The following is a 7,500-nucleotide window of genomic DNA, read 5'->3' on the forward strand; positions in this document are numbered from 1 at the left end:
TCAAAGACGAAGTCCGGCTCCCGTAGGAGTCCGGACGAGGCTCACCAGCGGTTGATTCTGAGGACGGAGCCCGCCTCCCGTAGGAGCCCGGGCGGAGCCCGCTTGCGGTTGACGTTGTCGGCGGAGTCCAGCTCCCGTAGGAGTCCGGACGAAGGCTACTTGCAGCTGTTAGAGTTGAGGACGAAGCCTGGCTCCCGTAGGAGTCCGAGCGGAGTCTTCCTGCAATTAAAGTCAAAGACGAAGTTCGGCTCCCGTAGGAGTCCGGACGAGGCTTACCAGCGGTTGATTTTGAGGATGGAGCCCGGCTCCCGTAGGAGTCCGGGCGGAGCCCGCTTCCCGTAGGAGCCCGGGCGGAGCCCGCTTGCGGTTGGCGTTGTCGGCGGAGTCCGGCTCCCGTAGGAGTCCGGACGAAGGCTACTTGCAGCTGTTGGAGTTGAGGACGAAGCCTGGCTCCCGTAGGAGTCCGGGCGGAGTCTTCCTGCAATTAAAGTCAAAGACGAAGTCCGGCTCCCGTAGGAGTCCGGACGAGGCTTACCAGCGGTTGATTTTGAGGACGGAGCCCGGCTCCCGTAGGAGTCCGGATGGAGCTGTCATGTAGTCGATTCCGCTGAAGACTTCGGCTGTGGATATTTTATACCCAACACCAGTCCCCCTACTTCCGAGTTTGAATTTCGAACGAAGGAAGTACAGAGAGATGGACACGGCCGAAGCCGTCCCTTCGAATCCTGCGCACCACCGCCCCCAGATATTTTGGCATTTAATGTGTGCACGTCGGAGCCCGCTTTCCGGTGAAGGTGACCTGAAGAGTCTTTTCGGAACCCCCGTCGGAACGCGACCCCAAGCATCGTGCCACGGGAATTTGTGAACGGTCAACCCTCGATAGCGATGAGGGGGACATGCGCGACACGTGGCACGCATCAGTTAGCCCAGGAACACCCGCCGCCATAACCACGCTAGGATCCGTCGGCTATTTAAACCCCCTAATCTCCCTTCATGGCTTCATCCTGCTGATAGGACGGTGCCTTTCTTTCGCCTGAGAGCCTTGCTCCCCAGCTGCTTCCCTCGCACCAGTCCTTACCTTCTTCAGCCCCCCAATTCTTCTTTGAAGGTTCCCACGCCATGTCCTCTACCTCGGAGGCCATTCTTGAAGGGATGTCTAAGGCTTGGAGGAAGGCGAGGAGGAGAACGGCGGCCGGTGAGAATCTCCGTCGTTTCAAAGGGGGCTCAAGGAAGAATTCCTTCAACAACAGGGGTTTAATAATGGGGGCCGTCGGTGAAGTTATTCTGCCCGAAAATTTTGGAGTAGCAAGGCGGGGTGATACCGGTCAAGAGGGTGGAGCTGTCGTCATAAGCTGTGGCGGGATCCTTGATGCCGTCGGGGCCGAGGGACCAGAGGCAGTCGGCGTCGACGGTGGGGCAGTGGAACTTATTGCGGGGACGGTGGAAGTAGCGCATGCCGACCTTGCCGGAGCATTTTGGGTGGCGGCTGTCGCGGAGCATTCGGAGATGGAGCATATCTCTGGCATCACCACTGCTTCCAAGGTGACTCCGGTTCTTCTTGAAACAGGTCTTCGTCACTGCCGTCGTTGCCCTTACCGCCCCCGGGGATCTATCCCATCCTTTTCCCCCTAGGGTTGGGACTTCGGAGATAGAGCGAAGCGAGGTGGGGCGAGAGCTGTTACACGCACTGGAGAACGCGGCTGAGAAGGACAGAGACAGGAAGAGGAGTTTGCAGCTCGGAGCGGCCTCCGGTTCATCCTTCCCGAACCGTGTTCGCGAGGCTTGCGATGATGTGAACCTTCAAGCTAGAGGAAGGGGTGAACCTTCGCAGTACCCTTGTTCTTAAAGGAGTGCTCAACGGATCCGCTCCCGGCCATCTTTTCCGGCACCCACTCCTCCTTCCCTCATCTGATGCCTTCTCACGCGGTCGTTGCACAACTGCCTCCGGCTATGGTCACCGATGAGGAGTGGCCGGGTGACCGGCCTCCGCCAGGTTCCGTCAATACCGTCTTGGGGGAATTCCGGCGGGAGGCAATCAACGTACCAGCTGCATCCCCCAAGCGGCAAAAAGTTGAAGAACCTATAACCTTCACCGAAGAAGACACCCAGGGAGTCCAATTCCCTCATAACGACGCGGTCGTAGTTTCCTTGAACATAGCAAATTACGACGTCCGTCGCATTCTCGTCGACAACGGGAGTTCGACCGACATCTTGTTCTACAATGCCTTTTCAAGAATGTCCACTCTTGGCGGTCATCTGAGACCGATTTGCTCCCCCTTGATAGAGTTTACCGATGACGCCGTTCCGACGGAGGGAATGATAGCTCTGACTGTGACCGCGGGTCAGTATCCAAAGCAGTCCAGAGCTCTGGTGAATTTCTTAGTGGTAAAGGCGCCATCTGCCTACAATGCAATCCTTGGCCGACCCGGCCTCAATGCCCTCAGAGCTGTCGTTTCTACCTACCATTTGAAATTGAAGTTTCCCACCAACCAGGGGATCGGAGAGGTCCGGAGAGACCAAGCCCCGGCCAGACACTGCTACAACATCGTCTTGCAAAGAAGCGATCGGGCGGACCTCTGTCTGGTCAATGGATTGGATGCTCGCGATGACCTCACTGAAGAGAGGGGCGGTCCAATCGAAGATCTAGTACCAATCCCTTTGAATGATGGGAACGCGGAGCATGTGGTGTTAATTGGCTCCAACCTGGGGAAGGAGGTGCGGACGCATCTTGTTGATTTCCTCCGAAGGAATGCGGACGTTTTCGCGTGGGTCCCGACGGATATGCCGGGGATCGACGCAGAAGTTATGGAACATCATCTGGCAGTCGACCCGAAACATCGGCCGACAAAAGAAAAAATCCGGAGTCATGCCCCGGAGAGGCAAAAGGCGATAGCCGAGGAAGTGGATAAGCTTCTCAAGGCCGGATTTATTAAGGAAGTCAATTATCCTGAGTGGATCTCTAACGTTGTTTTGGTCAAGAAAGTAAACGGCAGGTGGAGGATGTGTATAGACTTCAAAAAGCTGAATAAGGCTTGTCCAAAGGACAGCTACCCCCTTCCCAGGATCGATCAACTGGTGGACGCTACCTCAGGCCATGAGCTCCTCACTTTTATGGACGCGTTCTCCGGCTATAATCAGATTAGAATGGCATCGAAAGATGAAGAAAAGATAGCTTTCATCACTAATCGCGGCCTTTACTGCTACAGGGTCATGCCATTCGGCCTCAAGAACGCGGGCGCAACCTACCAACGACTGGTGAACAAAATCTTCAAAGAGCAGATCGGCCGAAACATGGAGGTCTACGTAGACGATATGCTTGTAAAAAGCAGATCTTCCAAAAATCATGTCGCCGACCTCGAGGAAACTTTTGACGCTCTTCGAAAGTATAGAATGAAGCTGAACCCAACCAAATGCGCTTTTGGAGTAACCTCAGGAAAGTTCCTGGGCTTCATGGTATCAGGGCGCGGGATTGAGGCCAATCCAGAGAAAATTCGCGCCATCCAAGAGATGACCGCCCCAAGGTCGATCAAGGAGGTTCAGTGCCTCACAGGGAGGATAGCGGCTCTTAATCGCTTTGTCGCGAGGTCAGCCGAACGATGTTTGCCCTTCTTTCAAACCCTCAAGCAGCCGAAGAACTTCTGTTGGACCTCTGAATGCCAACAGGCGTTTGAAGAATTAAAAAGCTACCTTAGCTCACCCCCGCTGCTGGCGAAGCCTGAACCTGGGGAGGAGCTATTTTTGTACCTGGCGGTCTCTCCCACGGCCCTCGCAGCTGTCCTTGTCAAAGAAGAAATGAAAGTCCAGCGACCAGTCTACTATATTAGCCGCACGTTGAGGGACGCAGAGACCAGGTACACCAAATTAGAAAAACTGACCTACGCCTTGTTGGTTGCAGCTCGGAGACTCCGACCTTACTTTCAAAGGCACACTGTGACGCTACTCACCGATCAATCGATCAAGGCGGTTTTGCACCGAGCTGATACCTCTGGAAGGATGGCAAAATGGGTGATCGAGCTCATGAAATTCGACATCAACTACAGACCCAGACCAGCAGTAAAGGCCCAAATATTGGCAGATTTCATTGTAGAGTGCACCATCCCTGAGGAGGCCGAACCTGAGCAAAGCAGAGTTGACGACCTGAAGTCTCAACCGAACTCCCCCAACGAAGAAACCAGTCCCACCGATTGCTTTTGGACCCTCTATGTGGATGGATCTTCCAACATGGCAGGCACGGGTGCAGGCCTGATCTTGGTCAGCCCGGGGGGAGTCATCGCGGAGTATGCTCTGCGTTTCGAATTTCCCGCAACAAACAATGGAGCGGAATATGAGGCTCTGATTGCAGGATTAAGGATCGCCAAAGAGCTGGGAATATGTCAACTCTGGGTACACAGCGACTCCCAGCTAGTGGTGGGACAAGTCAGCGGGAGTTATGAAGCACGGGAGGACAGTATGGCCAAATATCTTGAGAAGGTAAAGGGGCTTACCCCCGCCTTTAGCAGTTTCGACATTAGGCAGATTCCAAGGTCGAAAAATACCAGAGTCGATCTTCTTTCCAAGCTGGCGACATCGGCTCCGACCGAATTGCCCAAAGGCATCCTCTTTGAAGTTCTAAAACATCCTAGTACAGAAGAATCACGGCCCGTAATGGAGATCGACCCCGAGCCCAGCTGGGTCGACCCGCTGATAACCTATCTTAGAGATGGAGTTCTTCCCCGGAACGCGAAGGAGGCTCGGAAGCTCCGAAATCAAGCCTCCCGGTACATCCTTTACGAGGGCAAATTGTACAAAAGATCATACTCCTTGCCCCTCTTAAGGTGCCTCCGGCCCTCGGAAGCTGACTACGCTTTATGGGAAGTACACGAGGGAGCTTGCGGAAACCACTTGGGTGCCAGATCTTTATCCCACAAGCTACTCCGCCAAGGGTATTACTGGCCAACGATGCATCATGATTCGATTGAATATGTCAAAAAGTGCGATCGATGTCAGAGATACGCCAACGTCCAGAGACAGCCCGCCACCGAGCTCACACCCTTGAGTGCCCCATGGCCTTTTGCACAATGGGGGATGGACATCCTTGGCCCCTTTCCCATGGCATCTGGACAAAGGAAGTTTCTCCTTGTAGCGATAGACTACTTCACCAAATGGGTTGAAGCCGAACCGCTAGCAAAAATCACAGAAGCAAAAGTACAAGATTTCGTCTGGAAGTCAATTGTGTGCAGGTTCGGTCTACCTAGAACCCTAATCACTGATAACGGACGGTAATTTACGGGAGCAAGATTCGCCGAATTCTGTGAAGATCTAAACATCTCCCACAACTTCACATCAGTAGCCCATCCTCAGGCGAACGGCGAAGCTGAGGTGACTAACAGAACCCTTTTGCAGGAGATTAAGATAAGGCTTGAAAAAGCAAAAGGAACTTGGGCGGACGAGCTTTATCATGTGCTATGGGCGTACCGAACTATCCAGAGGTTACCCACAGGGGAGACTCCCTTTGCTTTACCCTTTGGTATGGAAGCCATCATCCCGATCGAGCTTAAACTCCCTTCGACATGAGTCGTGGCATTCGACGAGCATCAAAATGCGCAAAGTCTCAGAGCCAACCTCGACCTGCTGGAAGAAAGACGGGAGATTGCTCAGGTTCGAATGGCAGCCTACAGACAGAAAGTTGCTCGATATTACAACGCCCGGGTCAAGAACAAAGCCTTTAAAGCAGGAGATCTAGTGCTTCGACGAGCTGCTGTCTCGCAACTTCAGGACCGGGGGAAGCTCGCCCCGAACTGGGAGGGACCTTATGAGGTCAAAGAAGTAGTTCGGCCCGGAACTTATTATCTTAAGGAGCTCGGAGGAGCCGACCTCCCGCGACCGTGGAGCTCAGAAAACTTACGGATGTACTACCAGTGACTTCGTTTTAATCGAAAATCGCATACCCATGTGTCTTTGGACAATTCAAGCAAACTGTATCAAAAACAAAAGGGCAACCTCATAAAGTCGAAGGCCCGATTCCTTTTAGACCGGATGGGGGGAGAGGCCTTACAACGCCCATGTGTGCCCCCACAGCCCTGTTAGGGATAGGAGGAGAACCTCGCCCTAACTCGAGCAAAGTCGAAGGCCCGGTTCCCTTTAGACCGGATGGAGGAAGAGGCCTTACAACGCCCATATGTGCCCCCACAGCCCTGTTAGGGACAGGAGAAAAACCTCGCCCTAACTTGAGCAAAGTCGAAGGCCCGGTTCCATTTAGACCGGATGGGGGGAGAGGCCTTGCAACGCCCATATGTGCCCCCACAGCCCTGTTAGGGACAGGAGGAAAACCTCGCCCTAACTTGAGTAAAGTCGAAGGCCCGATTCCATTTAGACCGGATGGGGGGAGAGGCCTTGCAACGCCCATATGTGCCCCCACAGCCCTGTTAGGGACAGGAGAAAAATCTCGCCCTAACTTGAGCAAAGTCGAAGGCCCGATCCTTTTAGACCGGGTGGGGGGAAGGCCCTACAACGCCCATATGCGCCCCCCAAGAGAAAAATCTTGCCCTAACTTAAGCTACTTTGACCGATGGTAAGTCCAGCCCGGACTCCTACGGGAGCCGGGCTCTATCGCCGACATCAACTACAGGATAACCCCGCCCGGACTCCTACGGGAGCCGGGCTCCGCTGACAACAGCAACTGCCGATAAGCCTTGTCCGGACTCCTACGGGAGCCGGACCTGGCCTATGATTTTGATTGCATGAAGACTTCGCCCTGACTCCTACGGGAGTCGGGCTCTGTCCACGACGCCAAGGAAGGCTCCGCCCGGACTCCTACGAGAGCCGGGCTCCGCCCACAACTCCAACTTCAAGAGAGATTCTCCGTTCGGACTCCTACGGGAGCCGAACTTAGCTTCGACTTCAGCGGAGAGAAAACTCCAAGCAAAAAGGAAGGAAAACAAACAGTGCCCGAGGGCAACGGAAGCTCGGATCCTCGAATTCAAGCCATAGGAGGGACCTCGGGCCCGAGTGGCCCCAAGCGAACCCGCAGCCATTAACGGAATGACAATTGAGTATCTTCGAACGACGTAAAAGCCAAAAAGGAGCTCGGCAAATAACAACCCTACATAAATAAAAGAGGTCGTCGATGACCTTGGGACGACGTGAAAAAGAAAAGAAGAAGAGAAGGAAGAAAGAGGATAGGAAAACGAAGAAGTTCGACAGACAACTATTTAATGCGAGATGCAGACGAGGTAACAAAATCTTCTTTTAACAAGATATACGTTACAAGACCCGGTGGGTCAAGAAAAAAAAAAAAAAGAAAAGAGATACACATCATCGCAAGCCTCGCGAACACGGTTCGGGAAGGATGAACCGGAGGCCGCTCCGAGCTACAAACTCCTCTTCCCGTCTCTGTCCTTCTCAACCGCGTTCTCCAGTGCGTGTAACAGCTCTCGCCCCACCTCGCTTCGCTCTATCTCCGAAGTCCCAACCCTAGGGGGAAAAGGATGGGATAGATCCCCGGGGGTGGTAAGGGCAACG

The sequence above is a fragment of the Elaeis guineensis genome, chromosome 5 (genome assembly GCF_000442705.2).
Source record: "Elaeis guineensis isolate ETL-2024a chromosome 5, EG11, whole genome shotgun sequence".
Taxonomy (NCBI): domain Eukaryota; kingdom Viridiplantae; phylum Streptophyta; class Magnoliopsida; order Arecales; family Arecaceae; genus Elaeis; species Elaeis guineensis.